This window comes from Anopheles stephensi, chromosome 3 (genome assembly GCF_013141755.1).
Source record: "Anopheles stephensi strain Indian chromosome 3, UCI_ANSTEP_V1.0, whole genome shotgun sequence".
NCBI lineage: Eukaryota > Metazoa > Arthropoda > Insecta > Diptera > Culicidae > Anopheles > Anopheles stephensi.
In genome coordinates this window covers 24,256,574-24,284,152 of record NC_050203.1, presented here as the reverse complement: position 1 = coordinate 24,284,152, position 27,579 = coordinate 24,256,574, and the positions used below count along the sequence as shown (strand labels likewise).

Below are 27,579 nucleotides of genomic sequence, written 5' to 3'. Positions count from 1 at the left end.
TACATGCCGGTTTTCGTGTGTAAGACGGCACACTGCCGAGACGTACTATTTGTACGATGTTCGGTGTGTGTACCGACACACACACACACTCGCACTCACTCACTCGTACACGTGAGCACCGATACCGCTTCCTACCGCTAGTACCGAGAGACTTCCGGGTTGCGGAATTCCGTCTGGTTCGATGTCAATGATGAAGTGCCTGGACGTGGTCGTGGTACTTGAGAAGTGTGTATGACTATGCTGGCGAGCAGCACGGCGATGGCTGACGATGCCTTTCAAGTGGGTAAACTGTGCTGGAAGGTTTGCGTTGTGATTTCATGTAAGCTGGCGGAAGAATCGTAATATTGATTTAGAGCTTCATTCGGAACCGCCGTTCGATCCGGTGCGATCAGGGCATACACGGTGGTGGCACTGTTTTGGAGCACATCCTTCAAAATCAGAAGCGTTAGCTCTTCCGTATTCAGTTTGCGTAAATCATTCGTAATAGCAGTGCTCTTGCGTCGGGCGGGTGGAAGATTGTTAAAATTCTATTCTAGTGGTAGAATCCCATTATGGAGCCTTGGATGTTAGATATAGTTAAACTCCATTTACTAAAATAATGTTTGTGAAATTATTTTTGTCTAATAGCTTACATTATTCAGTTTATAGCGAATTTTGGTTGAAAAAAACGCACGCCCTTGTCGATGAAAAAACTACCAAATATACTTCAAAATTCAGTCACCATGAACGACGGCCCACAACGCCCGCACCGGAATTCGCCAGTGATCATAAACAAGAAAGTATCGACAACGCTTTAGCACGCCGCTGGTCATAAAACCAGACCATAAGATTCATGTACATTGTTCCTCTTTGCAAACATATTGAAGATTTATGAAGCTAACGCCGGTGGTTCCCGGTACCGCATTGACCGCCCTACCCACAGAACGCTCTGGCTGCGGTCATTGGCTAGCATTTTCGGTGGGTGAGAATGTTCAACGCCTTCGAAGAACTTACTCGGCACGTGCTGTCCTTGTCGCTACTGTCCCTTAACCCTTCCCCTGGTTCGCATGAAACATTGCCATGTGTAGTACCAAGTCAAGCGATGGCATCAGGTTTTTCGACCCAGAAACCTACGACGGTACGTTACCCGAAAAACCCACCTCCCCAGAACCTGCTGCTTGGTGTGGGAGAAACTGTAAACCAGACAAGGGCTTTTTTTGCTATTCTTCCCCCATTTTATTACGCTTCAGTGTGGTGGGGCAAAATTTGGGGCTCGGGCAATGTAGTCCTGCGTTGCGGTGGCGGCTTTACGGCGGCCATCGTCATAAAGCAATTTCGCTGACGGGTGAGAATAAATTAGATGAAGTGCTTTCGTTTGCCACCGTGCCTTTAAAGAGCAAACGCGTGTGCGTATTGCACACTTTGCTTACTCGAAATGAATTAGAATTAGAATTCGAAGAAATGGGTCATTCTGATGTACATTAACCAGCCACTAGCCAGGCTTTCCGTAGTAAGCAGGATTGGACCAGTGGCATCCAGCGTTAAAGTGCCCTCTGCTAAAGGCGTGCTCAAACATTAAACTTTCTTACCAAGAAAGTGCCACTAAGCACCCACCGCTGAACTCAATTCAAGTGCCGGGTCTCTTGAAGAAGCGAAACTTTCCCACCATCGCCACATGCACATGAAGCGTGAACATGCGCTCCGGTTTCAACGGGCACTCCGGTTTCGGAGTGCGAGAGTGTTTGTGGCCTGCATAGTTGTTGTGTGTTTTTTTTTTTCCTGGTGAGGTGTGAGCTGTGGCTTGAACCATGCCCCGATGGTCGTAGGTCATCTCCGGTGTTGATCGGTTGTTTAATGGACGTGCTGGTGCGATGTTGTTGCTGTTGCTGTGACAACAGCATCTTTAAGAAGCTTTCCAAGTGTGTTGTGCTGTTGGCCTGTGGTTGGACTGCAACTTGGAAACTAAATACATGAGTCTTGAGTGTGTGGACGATTCCGGGAGGGTAACATGTAAGAGCTTCTGGAGCTTTAATTACGTTGTAGCGTTTGGGCTCCGTTAACGTTATGCTTTAAATTACCAATAGATTTTTCCAGCAAAATAAAATTGCTATCTTGAACGGTAATCGATACAAAAAAAAACTTTTCCCAGACTCTAAAAAGGATCAAATAAATAAAGCATAACATCATCCCCACTGTTGCCATTAGAGAAAAACACTTTAAAAAGAAAATAAACATCCATCCCCGTTACGCATACTTCTTCTACCTCTTTCTCCTTTTCAAGAAAGAAAAAAACACGCGATAACGTAACCCATTACGGATCGAAATCGAGATTCGATGTCGACGCGAAAGCCGGAAAAGCGACTTTTCCAAATGCTTTTAAGTGAATTAAAAATCACTTTCTGTCCGAACGGGTTAACCGTGCGGTGTAAATAAAAATAAATGTTTCCAGCTTTTCCCCCATTCTCCCGCCGCTCCTTTTCCTCACTCCGTCTTCGGTTCATCCTGTATTTCCTTCTGCTGGACGCTGGCAATGTTGTAAAGCTGCCGAACATCAAATGGACACCCGCGTTGGTGTCGTTCGTTGCCGCATTCGAGTGGTGTTTTTCTTTCACTTTGAGTTTGCTTCTGTGTCATTTAATCCGGAAACACGGGTTGCAGATTAGAGTTGCCAGTGCTGATGGCACAGGATTAGCGTGGATCACTGTTATTTAGTGTAACTTGGAGATTTTAAAGCGATTTGGTAAAACACAATTGCCTAGACGAAGTTGGCAGCAGTTAAATAAAGTACATTTCACTCAAAAAGGTTCAGGGAAGGTTATAATATTGTGTCGTAAAATTTGATTGTTTTTCTTTTTTCACGTAACGATTTGTGAGGTTATTACGACCTGTCACATTATTACTTATTAGACTTTTCAAAATGATACTAAGATTGTTATAATAGAGCTAAAGTTGGTGTAAATTGAGGCCAACTGATATAGTTTATCCCTTAACTAAGCCAACAACGGCTTTTCGACCCCAAATCTTCTGAACATGAAACTAAAGTGGGTTCGATTACGAAGTGTTTCAACAAATATGGACCATGCCAGATCTCTCTCTTTCTCTCTCTCTCTCTCTCTCTCTCTCTCTCTCTCTGGAGTCTCTGGAACGTCATACAATCTTTTGATCACGCGATGAGGCTATGACAATTTGAGCTCGAGAACACACGAGGTCTCCTAACAGATAAGTCGATTTGGTGCCTTGGAAACGAAAAGCCATATACTTAAAAGTTTCTTTGAATATGAGCTCTGTGGACCTGGGTGATGTGGGTGCTTCAACTATGAGGACTAAAGGTAGAGATTGTTTGGAGGATAAGGCTTCTCCAAGTATACCTCACCCGGAACAGGCGTTTAGATGAGACTTGGACCAAGATCTTATCTGTGATTAACTATTGCATAGGCACAAACTTTAATAAATAATCTTGGCCCACTTATTGACAGAAAAATTTCACCTAAGTTTCACCTAAGCTAGTTAAAGATTTTTCCTTGACATTGTGGTGAGCAATCTGGCTGAGATTCCTGTTTATTATGCGCCTGTAGATTCCACCCAGCCGGGACGCCGGGACACACATTCACGGCTCTAATTCAGTGCACGTTTGATGGAGCATGAAAAATTCGTTCCTCTAGCACCCTCTCTCTCATTCCTGCCCGTTCCATGCACCACCTACGGTACGCAGCAATGTGGTTGTGAGTGTATGTGTCTTGCCCGTAGAAAGTCACCATTGATTTTTGTGTGGTACTTGGCACCACCGCGCTGGGCGTGGGCCAAGAGCAAACCCCGCCGTGCAGCAAAACTTTGAATCGAAAGTATTTTTCTACCTCATCATCATCCGTCACATCGCTATGGTGTTGTTCTATGGCGCGTTTTTTCTTTAAATTTTTTCATAACATCTGCACCGAGCGTTAGAAAAATGATGGTGAAAGCAAAGGGAAGGAAAAAATAAAATTGTTTCACAACATTACCGTACAAAGAAAAAGGAAAAGCAGGGGACCTGCATTGGAACGGGAAATTGAAAGTGATTGCTGCTTGGCATTGTTTATCAGCGAATGGGGTGATACTGCCAACCACGGTAGCACCATGTTTTGAAGTCAAAACCCTCACCCAATGCGAGGGTTTTGTTTGTGGGGAAGAAACAAAAGAAATAATGTGTAAAGGAGGAAACACTTTTTCATCGGTTGAAGGAAAAACAAGGAACCGTTTGAGATCCCTTTTACCACTCTCGCCACACTTCACAACGCATGGGAAGGTTGAGTGTGTGTGTGTGCGCACAAATATTTGAACTTAACTTTCATGTCACTTTTCTGTCAAAAGTTAACCTTTAAAAGAGCGCCCTTCCAACAGTCAATGCCATGTGCCACGGGGGTTTTGATTTATGTGACACCTGCACAACATCACCATTTTTTTCTGGCGCTTGCTTGCTTTCTTCCTGTCGTGAGCTTCACTCGTAAGGTTGCCGGACCACCATCGATAAGCCAAAGGCCACATCGCGCCGGTGAGCGCACAAACAAAACGAGAAATAAACAAAAGTCTTCTAAAGTATTCCTCTACTACACTACCCATTTCATGTGCTTCCTCGTGAAGGAAACTTTTCAAATGAAAAAAGGGGGAAAATTAATCCTAACAAAACTGAAAATTAATTACCCAACTCATTACCTTCGTTTACTTCAACCAGGTTTTTTTCCCGTTCTTCCTTTAGTTCACCACGAACTTGTACACACTCGCTTGCGCGAAAAATAAATTAAACCCCTTGCTCGAAAGCTTTAAGCGCAGCAAACCGTTGTGTGTCCCTTCACACAACAAGCGGACATGAAGCACCAGTCGAAAAAGTCAAATGCCAACACTTGTTGCTTGTCAACCTTTGAAAAATGTTCGTATTTCGGTCCCATTCCTTTCCCCACTTCTCGTCACAAACTCGCAACGGAAATTGAAAAACGTCGTTTGACTGCCTGCTTTTGCTTGCAACACCGTCGGTAAGAGCGGTGTGTTTGATTTTTGAGTGTTTGATTGGCCACTCGAGCAACGCAACTGATGCAACTGACATTTTTCCCTTTTCCGAAAGACGCGCTCAACAATCGGGAGACGCTTCCCGCGTAAGTGCACGTCAATAGGGAAGTCGGTTACCATTTTGCTGCGAAACGCGTTGCAGAATAAGGTACCAGGTACGGGGCAATGTATTGATGTTTGATGGCGTGTATAAGCAGGCAGAATGGGACTTTCTACCACCAAAGAAGAGAACAAAACAAAAAAGCACACGAAACACCCTCTACTGTGTGCGCTCAACGAAGCGTACAGTTTACCGTTGGCATCATAGCGGCTTCCGGGTTTGTCGCTGAAGAATGGTGTTGTGTCAAAATGTTCCCTCTAGAAGGTGTTTTTCCTTATTTTTTGCGCCGGTGTTTTTTTTTTCTTCATTGCTATCCTGTTCAATCTTTCCACACACAACATCACGGGGTGGCACATTTTCGACACGATAGAAGCGATAGAATTCCTTTGCCGAGAATTTCGGTGTGAAAGCAAACGAGCAAGCAGCCAGCGAAGAACAAATAACTGGCTGGCAGGGTACATAATCGCCCCATCGAATACCTTCACTCACTGGTCGCTGAAGAAGGTGCTGTAGGTGCTCCTGTGGCAGAACGATAAACAAGTCAATTGATTTTTGAAGTAAGTAACGGTCGACCCACACAAGCTGTCTTGTGTGAAGCGTTTGACTGTTAGTTGACAATATTTTGGCTCCTTCCCTAAAAGCGGGCAATGGAACGCGGAGCAGATGGTTCGATAAAGTGCCATTCCGTAACGCTAAGCGGTTGAGGTAAATATCGTACGCTTGTCTGCGGGGAAATGGGCATTGAAAGGTGGCAAGGAACTCAAACGTGGCTGCAGTGCAATGAATGGTAAATTTTACAGCGATCAAAGCGATATTAAGTTTCGTGTAGTTTATGTTTGGTCTCGAATCCTGATAAAGCTACTGAAGAACGCTTTGCGATTAAAGGATGGAGAAATCATTTTTTGAGTGATAGCGCCTGAAGCTATGCAATAAAAGTATTAAAAGGTTTTTTATTTAACAACTGACCTTTGAATGAATTATTGGATTGAGCTCAATTTTTATCAACATGTATTCAAATGGATGTTAGAGTACAGTTTTATTATGTTTTATTAAACAGGCGATTGCATACTTTCAGGTATTGCAGCCTTATGCGAGTTTTCATGGTCCTGCGAGTTTTCATGGTCTGGAGTAATTATCAACCATTTTGTTAAATTTGCGATTTTAATAGAATATACATCTACTCCAAAGCCCTGCAGTGAAAAGAAATAATTTGAAAAATTCTAATTAGTTGGGACGCGTAGGAATTACTTAAAAATTCATTTTACGCCAGAATTGCTTTTACTACTTTTTTTGTCGTTGTGCAGTGGAACATTATCCTGTCACGATGATGTACCAACCGTTCAACACTATCCTTAGGCCACTTATCGTACCTTGAGCGATCAGCGCTTCAAAAACTGACCGCCCTTATATTATCTTGCCATTGCTGCACTGAGCAGCACACAATTATGCCGTCAATTACTGCTACACACAGGAGGAACGGGCAGCCGATGCCGGGTAAGGCTAGTTTAATTAAAGGCTCGACTGTGTGGTGGTGGTATGTGTGTGGACAGCTTGACAGGAAAACAGGCGCACCGGTGTGAGTATTCATTTAGAGCAAAAGATAAGGCACTGCACCGTTCGCTGTAAAAGTGTGATGATATCGTTTCTTTTTCCCAAAGACTTCTTGAACGGTAATCGGTGACCAGGTAGGGAAAAACGAAATGGAGGTCCTCCTCCCTCATCTCCGATCTCCAAAACAACGCACACCGAGGTCAATGGGACGAACGGGCTTTTCTACTGCAATACGATACAACAACTCGCACCGAGTGCTACAACCTCGGAAGCAAAAAAGGCTGCATAATTGCAAACCCATTACGCTGACATTTCCCGAACCTCAAGCATTCACCGTGCTCGAGAGGGACGGCACGTTGGTGGATAGTGTGCCACTTCCGGCCCCTCCCCCGTGCGGAGTGCATTTTTCCGTGCACTTTTGCTCGTGTAATGGTCTCACATGCGCAATGAACGTGCCCTGCCAGGAAGCGTGATTCTGGGGCATAAATTTATTGTTCTTGGCCTTTCGCAACCGGCAGCCGGTCTGGTCGAGGGCCATCAAGTTGGTCAGTGGAAGGCGTGCGATGCCGCAAACTAGGAACTAGCTCTTGCAGTCCACTTGCATTGTGCACTGTATTGTGTTGGAAAAGTGCAAGGTGCTTCTAGCGTCCTTCTAGAGTGTTTCGAATGTGAAGCGTAGTGTGGGATGGACAAATCGTTTCTTAATTTGTGGCCTTTTTTTGCCGGGTTGCGAACAACAACTTGGATTACTTTTAAAGGGCTGAAGGCGAACACACAAAATTGAATAGAAACATTAGTAACCGAATGAGAAAGAAAAACTGCCCCTTAATCTATGCAATCCCCTTCACACTACAGTACGAAAAAAGCATCATACAGGCGCGAAAGATAAGTGAGTGACCAACGGTAGAGCAAAATTCAATCAATTCACCTAAACTGAAACATTTTGACCCACCGACCGACCTACCAGCGCATTGGAATAATGTCCAACTTCCCCGTTGGCGGAAGATAACTCAATAGGAAAAACACGGACACGGAAAAATATGCCATTTGCCAAGCCGGCACGGTAGAAAACAAAAGTATGCCACCGAAGGCGCTTTTTCCAATAAAAATGGAAATTGGCCTCCAAAACGTTTTGGGCGGGTGTTTACTCCCGCAGCCTCCCCTGTAACCGCGTATCGCCGAATAATCGTTACAGACAGACACGGGGGAAGACATGGTCATGGCCGCGGGAGCTTCGAAAGACGGACCTCGAATTTCGTCGCGCGACACCGCTGCGGACAACATCGTTTACCGCTGCCACTACCTTTGATCATTGGTTGTATTAAAATAGCAATTTCCATACCTTTTCACTGTTCTGTTTCGCCAACAACAGTGGCCCGATGTTTTGGTTTTATCATCCGATTTACGTTTCGCCTCTTCTTTTTTGCTCTCCGTAGGTACTTGTTCCCTAGTTGCCCTGGGTCATTTTCCGTGAATCCATTCAGCCGGTGTGCAGTGCTGCGGTAAGTTCAAAGGAATTATGCAGAACAGTTCCGGGTTTGTGTTCGTTTCGTTTTTGGGCCCGCTAGGATTTTGGCACACACAGCAACTCTAATACTTGAGGGCTACTGCTTCAATTAAAGCAATATGCTGCTGTTTTGTCCGCATGGCAATGGTGCTTCCCTGGTGCTTTGCTGTGCTTGATATTGGATTTGGTGTAGGCCAACGAATCAATGCTGGAAGCAAAGTGTTCGATTAATCGCTTTTTCCAAGCGTTTCTTAATTAAACTTCATTCGCTTTCGCCTGGTTAAGCATTCCCGGGAATGATTGACAATTTGAGCTGTTTTGGGGAGGAAATAAGTAGGAGAGACATGGGAGGGCAGAAGGATTGAGGACTTGATTGAAAGAGTTTGATTGGAATTTTTATATTAATTATATGCCAGTTTTGTGGCATTAATTGAACAGTTCCGTGAACTTGGTTGGAAATTTGATCGTTGGCAAATTCATTTACCAATTGCATTTCCAGTACATTAGGGATTATTTCAGTACGATTGTTATTTAAAATTTTTCTTATCCTTTGTGTTGAGTTTGTGATAAAACAATGCTAAGTTTGTGATTTAAAGTACTCCTACTAATATTTTTATTGTCTCCACTGCATTACATTCGTACATCTGAGCATCACCTATACCGCGAACCAATTTCCGGCTCACGAAGGAAACAAAAGTAAAATTTTTACGATTTACGAAAATTCGTTCTTTATTTGCTTTCGCCTCTTTGATTTACATACGAACGTTCCCGGTTCCAGGGGCAGGCTTAGCTTACCCCCCCCCCCCCCCCCCAGCACAACGAACGAATCGGTGTAACGGATTATTTGTCTATGGTGCTATGTGGCTTCACTTTGCATATACACATGTGAAAGACATAAAATTTATGGATTATGTAAATTATGTGAAGCTCTTCGTTTAAAAGCTAGAATCTCGTACTCGTGCAACCACGATCGAGGGCTTTTGCACTAGCACGGGATGGGTTTTATTGATATTATATATCGGCCCCAGAACAGATACAGAGTGGTACAAGTGAAACAAATCTTTCATGAGCCGTAAAATATTCTAGCCTTTTGTGTGTGTATGTGTGTACTGTTGTACTACTTAAAAGCAGAATACATTTTTCTACAAAAAAAAAAAAAAGCTTTTATCATTACCATATCCCGACCCCGGGAGCTATCACGTAGAATGGTGGTATAGTTGCAAAAAAAAGAGAATTAGCTATGAATTCCATCAATTTATCATCCACTTTATACATTTAAATGCAAAAATGCTAATGGTGGTGGTGAGCTTTTTTTTCCTAGTGGTTGCTCTGCAGCTCCCAAAACCCATTAACCGCTGCACCGCTGGGTGTAAAAAGCTCTTATCGGATAAGGCAGGATAAATGGCATTTATCAATCACAATATTTTGGTGGCGTAACAGTGTAACGTATAAAAAAACTGATAGGGAGAGAGAGGGACAGAAGAAGGAGCGAAAGTTGTCAAGAGAGTAAGAGAGGAAAAGCACCACAAAACATCATGGTTTCATGGCAGGGGTTTTTATTTTCGATTATGGACAGGTCGTCCATTTTCCCGTTGACCGATCTTGACATCTACTCGGGCTTCATCCCTTTCTATTCCCACGCACCCTCCGTTTTCCTTTCTTCTCTCCCCATCTATTCGTATCCACATTCGCAGAAACAAAAACCCTACTCAGCTTTGGGCCGGGTATTTAGAGCAATCACATTCGATTCGAACTTCTCAATCGTGACATTTTGTGGTTTTGCCGGATGCCCGGATGCTGGTGCTGCTGCTTTAGCACTTCACGACCATTCGATAGCCACTCGCTTGTGGTACGAGCTTTACCCTGCAGCAGATGGTTGCATGGAGGGTGAGCAAGGGAAGCAAACAAGCCTATCCGGCTGCCTGTCTGCCATTGCCCTAAGCTACCATTACCGTGACGGAACGTGTCTTTGATCTTCTACCTTTGCCGCTCACAATTTGATTGATGGAAAGTGGAAATCTTTCCGGATTTTATTCGGTACGCTTTTTTCACCACCCCGATTGTATTTGCTCCCGTTTTATTCGATTCCATGTGTTGGACGGGTTTTTGCTTGGTTTTGTTTCATTTGGAACCGTGGGGAAATACATCCTTTTCTGTTTTGTGCTTTTTGTTCACGCTTTTTTTTAACAGTATCAAAAATATTGCAAAGAACGAGATCCAATTTATATTGGACATTCTTTGAGCACGAGGTATTTTATTTCGAAGAACTTACGTCACTCGAAATCGAAGCAAAAAGTTAGTTGTATAAGGAGAAATTAGTGAAAAACAAGTACTTTAAATCGTATCATCGCTTTCCGCCGTCTGATAAGCATTGAGATTAATCAATATCAACAAAAACGTTAAACAGTACTCCTCAATCTCCTCGGGCTGGAAATTGGACCCGTTCAACGATGTGCAGAGTGGGCTTAAAGTTGACATGCCGTTTCGTTTGATCAGTTCTGCATGCTTTCGGCGTCAAAAGTCAGCTTATTTTCTTCCCGCAAGAACCTTCACCCCAAACCCCAAAAAAAGTCCAGCAAGGAAATTGTTTTAGCAAATGTTTACCAACCGTTACAAAGCGTTCCCTTAAAAGATGTCGACTAGAACGATCTGGTACGGTGGATAACGGTTCTCCTCGTGACGGGGAAACCTTTTCCACGGAACGGACCCATTTACGAACTGTGTTACGCTACAAGAATTCGGCTGAAAAGCAACTGGGAATCTGTTGCGGCCCAGTTCAATGTTGCCTACCCCAACGGAACTTCAATTGAAGCTTTGCGATCAAGCGAAGCGTGATTGCCTCAAATTGAACAGATATGAGGTGAGAAAGGAGCAAGAGAAGAGAGAGAGAGAGAGGGAAGAGACGTAATCCCGTTACAGCTGAAGGGCTATTTGCGACATCCGAAACGTGTGCATGCGTTTGGAAATGATTTGCTGACTGACAGAAGGTCGGTACATCCCCCGTACGGTGAACTATCTTCGTAATCGTAGAAACTCATCTGCCTCGATTTTCTTGCTAGATAACGGTGCATATGATTTAGTTCGGCTTTTTCTCCACGGGTGCGTTCATTCCACGATGTTTCGAAGAAGATGTAAAAGTTAAAAGAATTCAGGCTGCGAGGATTATGGTATCATTCGCTGGTTTTTCCATGGAAGTGGAAAATTTCTTAACAATGTTAATGCATCAAGTATCCTGTTACGTTTAATTATATTTCCTTCATGATAAGAAATAAAACAATGCTACGATATATTACTCAAATAAAAGAATGCTTTGGAATTCCAGTAGTATAGTGAAAGCTTGACAAACGTTCCAAACGACGTTCTGGATATTAAATCTTTCCTCAACTACTATCATAAAAGCACTACAACCATACGAAGTCTACGAATACCATTCCCTGGCTTTGTTGGCTTTGGATAATAGTAAGTCCTGCTTGCAACGAAACGACCTATAAGGGATTTTATACCTACGAGAAACACAGAAAGGTAATGAGAAAGAAATAGAAGAGAAAGGAAAAGAGCAAGAGCGAGACAAAGAGAAAAGAAATAGGAATGTAGCTGAAAGCCTCAAATCTAAGGGATTAGAACAATATGCTTCCATTTAAACCTTCTATTAATGTTTTAAGTCTTGCCATATAACTTTAATGGTTCTATTGGTCTCTTTTATTGCTTATTGACTCATTGTTTACACTTCTTCATTTTATTGACACGATTTGCTGCAAACTCTATCTTTTTTATGTTAAAAAGTTAAATAGAAAAGTCACTAAGATTGACCGAATGCATCGAAGCATTCTGCCACCATTGCATTGCATTATTGAATAAATCATGAATAAATTATCTAATTAAGAACATAGACTCATAAGCAAAAGTGCTACTGAGCGTCGCTTACTATAATTGTTCATTTAAAAACCAAAAATGTCTTATGAACAATTTAAATTTAATAATTATCATTGAATATCTAATTTGGAAACCACCTTAAATCACCTTAAAGCTCAATAGAACACTATCACTGACTAAACGATTTGAACCATCTCGCGAAAGAGCATCTGCCTTCGTTCACACCGAGCGCTTGCAATACCAAATTCGTCATCCCCAAATAGAAGGGAAAAATGTCAAAGGTTAAAAGCGTTGCGAGATAAATTGCAATCAATTTTCAATAATACTTCATCCTTTTAAAATGGCAGGAACGTCCATTTTCCACCATTCGGTTAGCGTTGGTGTTTGAAGATTGTCCGTGCAGTTTTGTGTGCTCTTTTTCGACGCTATTTAACCCACGTTCAATTTAAACAGTTTCGAGCTATTTTTGCATTCCCACCCAAGCTGCATTTCTTTTTTAGGGTGGCAGCTAGGAGAAAAAAAACTACCCTCTCACGGTTCGACGACGCTGATAGGGGCAAACTTTAAGGATGCTGTTGCAAAACATTTGTCCCACGGTTCACGTTCTCAACACCAAAAGGGCACGATAAAAGTGGCAAAGTGGTTGTACAAACTGGTGTCGGTGTTTTGGTATCACCCGTTCAACGATGCTTCGGTCTGGTCTTCCTTTAAACAACCATTTGCCTTTTTTGGATGATTTTTTCTTTCCTTTCCCATCTCACTGGATTTTTTTCGTTTGCTACTGGCCGAATCTGGCCCACTAATCGTTACGGGTAAAGTCTGAAAAATTACGACATTTGCATTAAATGCGAGATTCATTAGTAGTGCCCCGTTTCTAGAGGGTGCACGGTGCAATACTGAAGACGGAAGCCATAAGCTACCATTAAAATAAATTGATTTTTTAATACCTTCGACGACAGACAGCCATAATCGGTATCGGTTTACGATGCGGTCCCTGGGCCCTGTTTCAACCTAGTGGCATCGTTTTTGCTCCATCTTCTTCCTTGGTGTTTTTTGTCTTCGAAAATGAGTTTTTATCGTTCACTCCGTAGATCGAAGGCTTTTTAGGTCACGAGGACAAACGTGAATGGACATTGAACCGTAAACTAGGTCCAACACGTGCTTTGTGAAAAAGCCATTCTCTGGACGAGAAATTTGCATCAAGCCATCGAGACCTTCACCGTTTTAAGGTGCCCGGAGAAAAGACGTTTCACCATAATAATTGTCCTAATTTTCCGGACGAGGGTTCTCACAAAAAGGCACATCTCGAAGAATTTCTTTTCGTTTTTCTTTACTATAATCGAATTTTTGTCCTGCGAGCCAAACACTAGAAAAGACGATGATAGTGGAGGACGAGGCCTACACTATTAGCATTCCAATGAACTGTAATTACGAAGGCAAGAAAAACATCAGAAAACCCGCCAGAGGCCCAAAACAAAGCATTTGCTGCGATGTTTACCGAAGATGGGCCTAGCTAAAAGGGAAAGAAAGGATTGGTTTTCCTTCGTCGATACGGTAAGAATAGGTAGGCATTTTGAGCGTAACCCCTCGAGGGCGGATTGAACGGCACAATTGGCATTCCCATCGTGCCCGTCTCCAATTGCGTAATTCCCGGCGTCCCTTGAGGCCGTTCGTTTGTTGGCCGTTCATCAAACCATTCCAGCCGACCGAATCCACGAACGCGCTTCCTTATGAAACGTGACATAAAGACTCTAGTGTCTAGTTGAGGATGGGTTGGTTGGTCTGGTTTCACTTTTCACGGGAACGGGAACGCTTTTTCCCCGCCACAGCCCGTGTGTCGTTACTTTCACTCGTTCCAGCACAGCCCAATTACGTGGCACTACTTCGAGCGTTAAGGAATCTATTGTTTTCGATGAGAAGGAGAGAGAGAGAGTGAAAAAGACAAAATATACCAAGGATCGAAACATCGGTCCCTAACGAACCCGAACGAATGGTAAACGTGTCCCTAAACAAGGGCCACCGAATCGTGATGGCATGCAGGTCCAATGAACGGGATGAAATCTTCATAAACGTTATCATTAATATTACGGTTATGTTCGCGGTGTAAGGGAGAATGCGAATTCGTTACCGAGGCCGGCGTGCGAAACGCTTTAACCAGGAAGCTGCGAAATATGGACGAGATGCTCTGTGTTTTGCGTCATAGAAGCCCTAGCGTATGCGAAAAGATCGATGTAAGCGATGAATTAAAGTCACATTTTGGCATAGGAACATGCAGCTTTCCGTTCGGGGAAAATCGATAGAACTAATGCCAATGGCTATTAATATCTTGATTATTATTTATTAGGTTGCACGGTACTGCCGCGAGTAATAAAATAAGATATATTTTCTATACTTTAATTCAAACCATTTTGGACCTAACCATCATCGAAATGGTTATTTGAATTTTGACGAGGAAATTCTTTAAAATATTAAAACGAAATTACAGGGGAAAATCACAACAATCTTTCTTCTTTATTTTCCTTGCTTTAAAATGGAGACGCATGGTGCCTGGTATAGTTGAACGCTTGTTTGGTTAAAAGTAATATTTTTTAAAGTTCTGAATGTTAGGCTTAAAAGTTGACAAACAGTTTTTTATATCGATTTTCGATTTTATAAACCTTTCAGATGTGTTTCACTTCCACTAACAAGAGACGTGCGTTATGGTTCATGGAATCAAAATTGTTTTGCATTTCTATCATAAGGTTGTGCTAATTCGAAAAAAACTTATTTGGAATTGCAAGTTATATTTAGCACCGGCTCAATTGTACATTTCAAAAGCTTTTTAACTTCGCGCCTCATTTTCATCTCGACCGCATGGAGGCGCCTGGTACCTGGTGCGCCCACACGCAACTTTTCAATGAGTTCATTTCTACCATGCACTCACTGCACACAAAGTTAGATAACTCCTTTTTCCCTAAGCGCAGCTGAGTGTGAAATGTTTTTGCGAGTGTGTATGTGTATCGCCACCAACGCAAAGTGCCGACCGACCGATGTTGGCACAATCGTTGCCGTTATGCATCATTTAGCAAGTCAAATTTGGGACGCGTTACACCATTTGCCAGCTGCACAACATTACGATGCAAAGCGGCTGCCTGCCGTCGAATTTACATGCCGAATGATACGTGCACGGAGATGTAAACCAGAACCAGCACACAATTAGCATTTTCACCGACTGCGTTTTGCTTTGCGTTTAAAGCATGCGTAGCATTCGTGGCAGACAAACGCCGCTCGGCAGCGATAAGCCATCTTGTGTTGATGAGAGCCCAGCGCTTTATTTTGAATTGTAATTTAGCTTCGTTTTTAACCTTCTTATGCTTTAGCTTGAATGCAAATGATGCTAATAGGTTGTAAACTGTTTGAAACATTTGTGGTTGATTTGGAATTAGTGAGCAGAGATTAAATTACAATATTTCACAAACCCATATGTCCAAATGCAGATAAATAAATGTCCATTTAGTTTCAATATTGGACCAATTACTTCTCCGGCGCAATAAGCTGTATTTGAACGTTCCCTCACTAAACACGTCAACCAATTCTTACGCGATAGTTTTCTCTTGCGTAAATATTGCCAACAATTATTTGTGCCCATAACTATTTCCAGCCGTCCTGTAGGAATTCTCCCCTGGGAATATACTGGGAAATGTATAATAAGCCCCAATTATAGGACAGCGCAAATACCGTGCCATGGTTAGCCAATGACGCCCGGGGTAAAGAAATTTAAAATGTAAATAAACAACTCGTTTGCTATTGCGTTCCACGGTTGGATGGTGAACCACCTAAAGCTTCCACCATTCGAACGGCATTGGTATCAACTGGAAAAAGGAAACTGTACCCGTGCTTCCTGTACGTTCCATCGGTTTACAATGTTAAGGCAGCCGTTGCACGGTGTTGGGATCGAGTCTGTCGTCAATTTTGCCCGGCCCTAATGCTGGCAAAGCCTCGCCCTGGACAAGGGTTGGTTCATGTTTACGGTTCATAATTTAGTCCCGTTAACGTTCCTTTCGTTCCGTTTGCGTGTGTCAAACGGTGCAAGGGTGGAGCAGTACTGATTTTGAACTGTCCATGTCCAGCAAGAGTGTAGAGACAGAGAGGACAAATTGTGTCACATTTGTTGTGGAAGGCAAATGGTACGGAGCCCTTGGGATGGGGTGTTACTGATCCTATTGGACGTTGAACGTAGAACATTTCCAACGAGATTGTCATCTTTAACTGTCGGGGATTGTTTCAGATATTGCTTTTGAATGAAGGTAGTGTCGTAATTTATTGTAGCTTCGAAAATTTAATCTTGGTGGCAGCAGTTACAGAACGGTCATTTACTATATTACACAAAATAAGCTATGCTTGATTTGCTCTTAACTTTTTATGAAAATGATCCTCAAACTATATTAAAACCTTATCTATCATGCCAAGCAATATTGTACACCATTAAAAAGAGCGAAAATTTGAAAAAATATCTGCTAAAAGCACTTCATTACTCTTATTAAACGGTGCGCTTTTAATGAAATCTCCGAGAGCAAAAACGTAAGCTCCAATGATCCCTGCAGAAGCTCTCGATGAATCATTATTTTATTGCTTCTCCTTTCGGCCCTGCTAGAGTACATTTGATTATACTAATTAAAGGCTCGTTGGTTTTTTTGTTGCCTTGCTTTCGATCAAGTTCCACGTATGGGCAGCAACAAGAAAAAAAAGAACACCTGCACGAATGAGAAATGGTTCAAAAGGGTAATAATTGTGTGAAGAACGTTGATTAAATCGTCAATGAATTCTCACGTTCCAGGAAGGACGAATTCGCATACTGTGCAAACTGTGCAAATGATTTCACGTTCCACTTTAATGGGGGTTTTCGGACGGTGACCAGAGCACGTACTTGGGGTGGAAAAACTGGCCAGGATGATTTTCATAAAACATTAATATTTATTTTAAAATGCGATCACAATTGAGCGACCGAATGGAAATTTATCAGCTACACTTCATTATTAGTGCATTTCGTTTTGATCCTTACTGTATATTTGCATTTATTTGCTTTCAATTTAATATGCATTTTAAGTAAGTTCATTGGCTCTATTATATACAACAATAATCTCAAAATAACTCCAAAGTTCCTCTAAAATAAGTCCTCTAAAATCAAAAGGAAATTACCATTCAAAATAATAATACAAATATTCATCAAAACCAGCCCAGAAATCTTATCAAAACACACTCACCATGAAACGTCATCACTTTCCGATCGTATTCCCTAATCAATATGTTATTCGAGAAAGGAAAGGATCGATCCGTGCAAATACTACACCATACGGTTTCGCTTTTCTCTAATTTCATGAGTAAATAACATTACAACATTGGGGAAAACTAGGAAAAGGTCAACCTTCCTCATCCGCAGGCCAAAAACCAAATCTTTCGGATTATCATACTGTGACCGGTGTGGGTATGGGAAAAGGCGGCACCAACTGTGGGTGCCGGCCGGACGATGGGGTTTTTTTTTTCAGATCAAATCGAACCGTTTCACATACGCCCGAAGCTGAGAATCTTGTTCAATCAGACCTTGATTCAAACAAATGTTCGAACCATGGGGCCATGAACCCATGCACGTTGTAGCCGGGAGTTGAGCTAGTGAAAAGGAAATGTTGATTTTTTCCCAAACCCTGCAGCGTCCTCGTTCGTCGGACGTTAAATCACAGTAATGTAGCTGGGAGAAGCTTGCTTTGTCTACTCTTTCTCCTCTTCTCGCTCAGCGGTGTGTATGTGCCATAGGGTGCCGCTTTCGAATGCATTCGGTAAAGAATCGATGACATCGAAAGCAAGCGGCTCAGAAATCAATTTCACATGGTAAACATTCACTCTCCCAGTGTGTTTTCTAGAGCAGCTTTGTAGTTTTTTGCTCGCCAAACTGGTACAATCGGCACGGATCGAAGCTAAAATCTATCCCGGAACTGTAAACTATCGATGGATAAAAATTACACCCAACCGACCATAGATGTACGTTTTTTGTGTGTTTCTACCAGTCAGGTAGTTTGGTTGAGGCCTAACTTTTAAGCTCTCTTAGAGCACAAAAACCTCTATATTGAGGCCCAATGTATGTATAAAGCTAATTCCAGCATAGTAATGCTCCAGGTTCCGTTTTGATGCCGTTCCCATCCGTGATTCTTTTCCTGCATAACATATCGTTTTCGTGACAAATCATCGTGATGTGTTTCCGGGAAAACGAAAACGCTTCGAAACCAGCAACCAGAGCATACGTAAACCAGTATTGGAAAATCGTATCATCCGTTCTATGGTGCGAGTATCGTCCAAAGCATGATGAAGCTACCGGAGCGGAAAAGGCGACGGAAAACTGAAGGGAAAACGGAGTGTTAATGTGATGCGACACATCATCTTCACTGTTCCGTTTTCCGATATGACGAATCCTTCACAATTGAATAATAAAAATAAAATCACGTGCCAAGCCGTGAAGGTCGAAATTCAGTTTTATGCCCTTAGCAGAAAAGCTTTTTTTCGATTTTATTTTCCCATGCTCCATGGAAAAGCTTTTCAATCTGAGCTTAGCACGGACAGTGCCGTCCTGCAGTAGGCTTATTGTTTCAAACTATCTTACAAATATTTTAAATTTGATGTTAGTTTTTTAACAGAAGGTAAGGAAAATAATAACAAAGAACAAAAAACATGTCATGTAAAAATGTTTTATATTTGATATCGATTTGCAAAAAAACGAAAGCTACCAACATCTCATCGATCTAGCACACCACGTGGCCCGATTGTGAAGAATGTCTGAATATTTGCGAAATCCACTTCCTTGCTTTTATTTTATGTTTGTATACCTCCCATCGCATTGCCAGAGAAATTTCGTTCTTTTCTCTTAGACAAATTCACATCTTTTATCGCTTTTCCGTGCTTCCTTCTAAGCTGTATCGTACATCTTCTTTTGCAATTCAGATCAACGACACCCGTCCGGGCAAAGTGTCAAAAGGATGCGGCACGAAATAGAAAAGAAAACACGTGTCGAAAATTATTCCTTGTCAGGGATTTGCCCTCATCGCTGTGATCATCGTTTGTGGGAGGGGGGGGGGGGCAAAAAACACACACACACTCGCATACTGGTGTGATGATACTTTCACCATCCATCCAGTACAGCCGACGACTGCTTTCACCAAGATCAGAACGATCGGTACGTTGCGTGGCAGCTTGCACATCCCGTGCACGAAGATATTTCAATTTCGGACCGATTTGCATGCATGTTCCACACTAATCTGAAGCTCCCTGCTACCTTCCGATTTTCCATCACCTCTTCCTCCTTATCCTTTTCTCGAATATTCAACAAAAAATCATAAAGACAGGCTCGTGTTTTTTGGGCCGGACATTTCTTATCGATTGCAATACCGGCACGCTTTTGGCATACGCTGCTTATCGTTTTTCCAAGTATCGGATGGATGGATGGAGCTACCATTTCAACGCTTTCCTCGGTGAGATAGGTCATAGCAGACAGGAGGGCTTTCGACACATGGTCCACATCAGTAGCAACATATCTCACATCAAGCTAGTGCCGTGTGTCGTACGAGCTGCCGTAAACCGGGTACGCAGGGTTTGGTTTTGAAATTTAAATGTTTATGTTACCCCAGGAAATTTGGCTTCCGAAAATGTTTGCCAACGGAAGCCGCTTTTTCGCAGCGGAAGATTTTTTGCCTTTTGAACATCCCATGACAAAATTGTTGAGATATTGTGATATTCAAATCAGATAAATGCAGAAGTTTAAGTCTTGTGCTTGTGGTGCAGTAGAACGGTTAGAAACTGGACCATTTTTCGGTGTTTGAACTGTATTTTTGAGATCGGATTCAGAAACTTTATATCAAAATCTCTTTATTGAGTAAGCGGTGAGGCATTTATTAATACGAAACATGAATTTAATTAAAAACCCAATTTTTGTATTTTCGTAACATATGCTATGCTCATAATGTTAAAGTAATAACAGACCGCTCATATTTGGCTATCAACACGGGAACTCTAAAAAGACCCAAATGTTCGATCCTATTTTCTAGTACAATATTCCATCCCAATATTTCCACCTTCTGGGAAACAATTAGTTGCATTAAAAGGCACGCTTTGTTTTGTTCTCCCTCCCCACCGGTTTGGAATTCGCTTTGAACCATACTTAGTGTGTAAATATTTCATTATCTCCTGCCACACTTTCCCACGTGGCGAGGATCTGTTTTCTTTGAAAGCTCATGTTAAATTGAGGCATTCAAGGTTTTAGTTTGGTTATGATAGCGGCACCCTAGGTATCATTGGCCACGGTTGCCTTCAGGCGAGGTTCAGCATCATTCTCATTTCTCTCGAATGAAGTGGAAATTAATGCTATCGCTCTACCTAAGGGTAGTGTCCGTTAGGGGAACGATGACCCAGAGGATAGGACTGTTCCGCAAGTCGAAATAGCAATTTGAAGGAACACTTTGTCTTTCAGATTGTTGAAGAGCGAATTCTGGGAACATTTTCCTTCTTCTGTTTTTGTTTTCGGGAAAGCAAAATAATTACGCCTATGGCATGTTTTCATGCTTCTGATTCATTAGAAGCGTTAAAATCATACTCATCGTATTGTACGATGTGTGCCTTAAAGTACAAAAAGTAATTTAAATTTGTTTCCCAAACGAAGGATGATAAAAGAACGATGAAAGCTTCCACCTAAAACGACAACGTTCATGCCCTGCACCACATCCGTTCACACTCACCCAAACACACTCACACACAAACGGTTAACACACCCCGAACCGAAACACTCCGATCGGTATCTCTTACATTAGCTGGTTTATTTATTAAAAGCATAGAGTCTCGTTTAGGGGGGGTCTCCAGTTTTTACGAAGTTAACTAACGTGTATGGTGCCAGCCCATATTACACACACACATTCACACACTTACAACTTGCGGTGTGTGGAAGTAAAAGTGGGTTGACTTGATTATCACGGGACGCCATTTCCCTAACCGTACCGTTGTGGCGTTCCATCCCGTAATGGACGTTATCGAGCGTTCATCGTCAAACGTCGAAGTGATGGATAAGTTTCGTAATCGAGCCAATTAGGCACGTTAAGGAGAACGATGAGTGAGTGTGCGTGTGTTCGTGTCATGAGCTGGCCTTTGTCTATTACACACACTCACACACAGTGCATAATGGAGAGCATTGTACGGGACATGATTAAGATGGGTTGCTCGAAGCTCTTATCACGCCCTTCACACGTGGTCAATGAGTTGTTTGATGTGAGATAATAGTTTTCCTATTGCTTTTGGCTTCCATTATCCTCATTTCTGTTTAACTGTGCTTGGATAAAATTTAAACAGTTACTTCATGAAGAATAAATGCTAAGTTCCTCTTAAATAAATCAATAAGAAAGGTGTCAACTAAATTCTAAAATTTAATCACCGAGTAAAAGAAAACAAAGGACTCTTCTACTTTCAATGCGAGTAGGAAGTACGTTCGATGAGCACCTTTAACAACAAGCACACGCTTAATGCTGCTCACGCCCAACCAATGTTTCCTTTCCCATCCTTCTACATAAACCCATACGCAACGACCGAAAAAAGCCGGTGTGGAGAGGTTTTTTTTTAAGTGTGCAGCAATAAAAACAAAATGAATCAACATAAATTGACATAACTTAATTAACGACAACATTCAACGCTGCTCGCAAACGGTGTCTAATGAGTTTAGTCGATTGAATAAAACTTTGGCATTTTGGAAGCTCTCTTACTCTGTGTGTTTGTGTGTATGAGAGTTGAGTGTGTCTGTAACCGAAGACGTTCACACGTGCAGACACGAAGCCCCGAAAAAAGGAACAGTATGATGAAGGGTACCATCCCGTAAGAGGAAGACTTTCCCACGAGCGTCTATATGCGTGTGTAGACATTTTGGTTGAAGGTTGATTTCATTTTCGCCACTTCTCCCCGTCCAAGCCTCATTTTCCGGGGAGGGGGCTCTGAGCCTCATTTTCACCGGGTACCGGTTAGTATATTAAGTGAATATTTTATAGCTTCACGAGACGCACATTAAATGAAAAGGAGTCAAGAAGCTTTTTCTTTCCCGAACGCTGAAATCCTTATCACTCTTGCCTGAGATGGTTGGGCTGTTTCGTGTTGCTTTTCTTTTAAGACGATCTTTGCTTTCACAAAAGATGATGAATCAAACGGTGACGGGCAGACAGTAAACCGTGGGAAACGCTTGTCTTTCCGTTTGCCCCCGAAACAAACTCCCTCATTTTACACCAGCCCGTTACAGCTTTTGCTATAAAGCTGGACATTTTTTTATCTGTCTTCTTTTTCGTCCACCAACGCAAACGGACGGCAAAGGATACAAAGCTGCGTCTGTTTCGTTTGTGTGTCGGTCGTGGTACAATGGTACACATTGTTAGGAACGCACGCATGTACATTCCCTTGGGGGTCATTTGTTGAAGGGACATACGTGACGCGATGTGCGAGATTATGTTTTATTGTGTGTCTCTTTACCCCCATCGTTACGTCAGCGAATTACGTTCATGATTTTCTGGTGGGGTCTTTTTGGAAGACGTCGAAAAAAGGGCTTTAACTCGTAACACAATTCAGATAAAATCCCGCATCATCTCCTGCTTTCGTTTATTCTGCTACTCTGCAATGGATTTCATCTCGGTACAAGCTACTGTAGCTAAGTGTGTGCTATTGGACATTTTATGGGCATAGTTACTTGCCATGAATATGTTACATATGACAAGCTATCAAAAGTGCATTTGCGTCCCGTTTGATTGACCACTAAACAGATGGGAATTTGAATGCTCATGCATGAGTAAAGAGTAAAAAGCATATTTTTAGATGACTTCAAGGTCACCGGAATGAAATATGGAGCGAAACTGGTTCTAGCTAATTATTCTTGAGGGACAAAATATCCTCTAGTGGGTTTACAAAAAATTGGACTTTCTGGACTGTATTGTCCATGTAGCAATTTGGCAACCGATTTCCAATCTCTTTTGTCTTCGACAGCGTTTAATTGAACTGTGTAGGAAAAGATAAGTGAAAGGAGAATGATGATTGGCCTGTCCTAGAAAGACAAGCAATTGCTCGGTTTAAAGGTGTCCGGAATTCCATTTGAGGCACTGTATGAAACTGCCAGAATCAGTTACGGTAAGTTCAGTAAGCCATTCGAAACAACAAACAGCACCGTCGTGGGTTTGCTTTCACCGCTATCATATCTTCCGCTAATCAGCAAAGAATCTAACAGGAAAAGCTATTCATAACATCAGCAAACAAGATATCCGCAAGCAATTCGGAAATTAGCGTCATGGACATGGAAAGTGTGGTTTATGTATCGTGTTTTTCGTACCGAATGAAAACGCTGGTTTAATATGATGTTTGTCACGTTCCGTGTGGTGCGACGGCGAATACCACCATCAACACCACTACCACAGATAGTCTGCAGACTCTGGGTCACAGTTGATGATGTTACGCGTTCTGTTCAACGTACCACACCGCACACGATATAAACAACACACCGAATCGCGAAACGAATGCTATTATACGGTGGCTTGGGCTCCGGATCTAGCATAAACAAAAAAAAACACACACATACACACACAAGTCGTTCGAGACAGATCCAAAAGCCATCTTTCCTACTTTGGGACAACACCCAAACAGTGTCGGAGATTCTGAGAAAATCTAACCCCACCATAGATAGGGTGAGTGTGTTTGTACGGAGCTCTCTATTTACACTAGCACACTGCCGTACGGTAGCGTGAGTAGCTTGGCCGTACCGCAGGACCTGTCAAAGCCGGAAGTTCAGCTATCTGCGTGACAACTTCCACGAAAACTCCTGCACTGAATCACGCGTTGAACAAATACAGCGGTATTGCTTCGTCAGCGTTACGCTATCTTTCACCGCGAGTAGAACATTGAACTGCTTCGTACTAGACGCTTGGGTCTAGTCAGATTCGGGGAGGGCAGTAGACGACGGCAAGGGGGATAATGGGGGGGAATTTGAGCTCAATCTGTCAGACCAAAGTATGAAGCAAGAATCTAATAGTCAAATCAGAAGCGGGAGCGAGTGATGGTTTTGAGGAAAATGTTTATTAATTTTCCACCGCTCACCCCCAAAAAAAACCCTCCACGCCGACGGGTCGTTTGCAAAACTTACCCACAAATGTCAGCCACAGTGGCAAGTCGTCAGCAAATCAGCTCTATGAACTCGGGCCGACCTTGGCAAGTGTTCCGAGTGTCGCTTTTCCACCCCCTTTTCTACCGTTGCCCGCAGCTAATCGAACGCTACGTTGTTCCACTTTTGGCAGAACGTTGGCATTCCAGGATGGCATTTAAGCTTTCCAGCAGAGGGTTTTTTTACGCCTCTGTTCTTCGCTAATTTCTGGTAAAGATTAATTTCATCCCGTTTGCCAAGATCGCCCGGAAAAGTCACACGGTATCAAACTCGTTTGCAACTTTCTCGCTTGCGAGCAAGGGCTCGAAGATCGAAAAGAGAACGGAATTCCGAACCCTTTCAAGAGCAGCGAAACAAGAGCGATGAACAAACTTTTGCTCCCGCTTGCCATACCGTTAGACTAACGGGGCGCTCTGCTTACCGTACAAGTAAATTGTTTTTTGCTTAAGTCGATAGATATTTTGTTCGGGTTTTTTTGTTGGTCCGGTCCCAACCTTCCTGATTTTTCTTTCCCGAGAACCCGTTAGAGAAGGAGAGTCGGACCGTCCCCAACAACGGACGCGCAGAAAAGAATGCGAAAAGAACGAAGCAAAGATAATTAAAATTTAATGAAACTAAACTTTCGCTCCAGCCGGTTATCAAACGATCCCGTCGACTGGTGTGTGTGTATGTGTGCAGCTGTGTGTGTTTCTGTTTCAAGATGGCTTATAACGAAGAGTTCCGGTGGCGTCGACGGCCTGGCAGGGTAAAGCGAGGTGATGGTTCCCGGTGTCCCCCGTAGCTCATTATGAGTTCATCATTACGGGCCGGGCCCCATGGAGACCACCGAGGCCGGTATCGCAACGTGCTACGGTGCGACAATACTGGACCGGATGTCCTTTCGAGTCCTGGTACCTCATTACCATAAAACTTCATCATTTTGGGTGGTGCGTCTCGTCTCGACCACACGAACGAAGGAAATTAATTTCATAACTAGTCCAACATAGCGCGGTTAAGCCGGTGGACTTCATGCTTGCTCACACGTGTGTTGGCTGATGTGTTGGCCAAGGTCACCAGGTGCTGCCTGTAAGGATCAAGTTCTTTAATAAGAATGTTCACGGTAGAACACTGCACGAGTGCTTCTCAAGTTAATTAATTTCGACGCTATGATTGCCAAAAACTACACTCAGATAGTTTGAATTTAAAGAGATGGCTCATTGTTATGCTGTTACGCTGTATGAATAATCGTTTAGTTAAAACAGATTTATCTAACTAAATATTTTTTTTCAATTTTTGTTTTACGCTCATTCGTAGAAGATGTTGCATATTTTCTGGGCGCGTATATGGATGGAGGCGCCCAGTACTTTATAAATTTGATGGAGGCGCCGATGGTAGTTCATCATCGCCATAAATTCACAAAAAAGCATTTTAAGTAATATGTCAATACGGCGTCAAGCCGTCCAACTAGAAATATAAATAAAATTTTAAGTAATAAAACAGTGAACATTTTTAAAGCACAAATATTAAAAGGCTTAATACTGAAATTCTACACTATGTTCAGTAATATAGAATATATATTATGAAGCAGTAATATTTTAAAATTTCCCTACGAAGACAGTGCCATAAGCGACTAAGGCAAAGATTAAAAATGAAGCGATCAATTTCACCAACGTTTAGCATGATGTTAGTGTACTTGTGCCCCCACGATGTGGGTGTATTGGCCCGATCGTTTCACCGTGTCGATTTTACTTCCCTATTCTTATCCTCCAATATCGCTAATGGGCAGTAAGTGAAAGCTGGCCGATACTAGCGCCCATGTAGCTGCTACTTCAATTGGGCATTTTCTCCAATGCCAGTTCCAATTCCTTCCTTTCATTTTATTCTTTCATTTTCCTGCCTCACATTGTGCACCCACAAAAAAGTGAACTCACTAGAAACGGATCGTGGAAAAAATATGGTCCTGACTGCTGTTTGGAAAGCACTTCAGCCCGATAAACCCACCGAAGGACGCACACAAGTGGAAGGAAAATCGATTTTCCTATTATTACTTCCTGGGCTAGTTTCCCGAGTGCTTTCGCCACTGTCCCAAACAGGTTCTGCTTTCCAGCATGGGAACGAACCTGAATGGCGACGAATCGGATGGTTGGCCATCCAGAAGCTAACTATGGTTGGGCCTGAAACTGTCTGCCTCCGTTTATGATGCACTTGCACCGAGGAGGGATCAATGGTGAGCGTCTGCTGATATCTAGCTTACTGTATCTTCCCTCCTGCGGGTAGGATGTGGAAGAAAACCAAAAACCAAACGCTTCACTGAGAAACGGAACGAAAAACATTCGATAAAAACGGAAAACAGGTACGAAGGAGAGGAGAGAAAAAAAACACATCTGAAAGTGGATTGCAAGTTGTCCCGATTCGATGTCGAGTGGCATCTGCTTGGAGCCGGACGGAAGGTCTCCCATTTCATTTCCAATAATCCTATTTTTATTTACACTGCAATCGATGAGGTTGCTCCAGAATGTAGCCGGACACACACACGCACACACAAAGGCAAGTTTCTGGTTGGCTGTTTGCCCACTGCCAGACGACGTCTTCGATGATTCCGTATTCACGATGTTCAAACACCGAATAAAAACAGTATTGCCACAATTTGCTGCAGATGATATAAAAGTAGCACACCATTAGGAACATTTAGGTAGGATTTGGGAAGGTGCTGTTCGTTGCCCGGGGAGAGCTATAATTGATAATTATTATTTCCTGTCGACAGCAGCTATGGAACAGGAAGATTGTGTGGTTTCAGTTTAAAATATGTCATCGTTACAAGAAACTCTACGACGCATTATGTTCGATAGTTATTATTATGGCAAAAACTCATTCATTTCAGATAAACACCCATGTTTGAGCATAATGACAAACAGCCAATAGTGTAACCCTCACAAAATATATAATCATACACAGCACCACACCAGGAAAAGCTTTTCCGGCATCCCGTTTGTGACAAATTACTATAATTCCAGCACGCAAACCACTCATTTCTGATTCTGCACATGCTTCTTTTCCTGCCCAAAAACTTTCCGTTTTCCCTCCTTGGGTAATATGCAATCTAAGCCTTACCGAAAAATCGTAACCCATTATATACGATGATTGGAGGTGTAAAATTGGTGTGTCAAACGATACCGCGGTGTAGCGTGGTGGAAATTTCGATATCACTTCCTGGCTGCTTTTAACCGGAAAAAGATTCGTTTAGTGCATGGCGCAACATACCGACAGTTTCGACAGGTCAGGACACAGGCAAACCTTACTCGCGGTGAGTGTGTTTGGGACGGGAAGGAACTGTATGTATTCAAACCCAGCCGTACCTGG

At 42.6% G+C, this 27,579-nt stretch overlaps 1 protein-coding gene across 3 annotated transcripts in view; it reads left to right on the top strand.

Moving 5' to 3' along the window:
• LOC118511351 overlaps positions 1 to 27,579 on the top strand; it is a 102,565-nt gene that overhangs the window by 19,940 nt on the left and 55,046 nt on the right. For 2 of the 3 annotated variants that reach the window (XM_036054310.1, XM_036054311.1), the window contains exon 3: positions 8,107 to 8,172. The exons of the other annotated variant lie outside the window; for it this stretch is intronic. The gene's annotated coding sequence lies outside the window, so the exon portion shown is untranslated. The remainder of the gene's footprint in view (positions 1 to 8,106; positions 8,173 to 27,579) is intronic. 3 annotated transcript variants of the gene reach the window in all.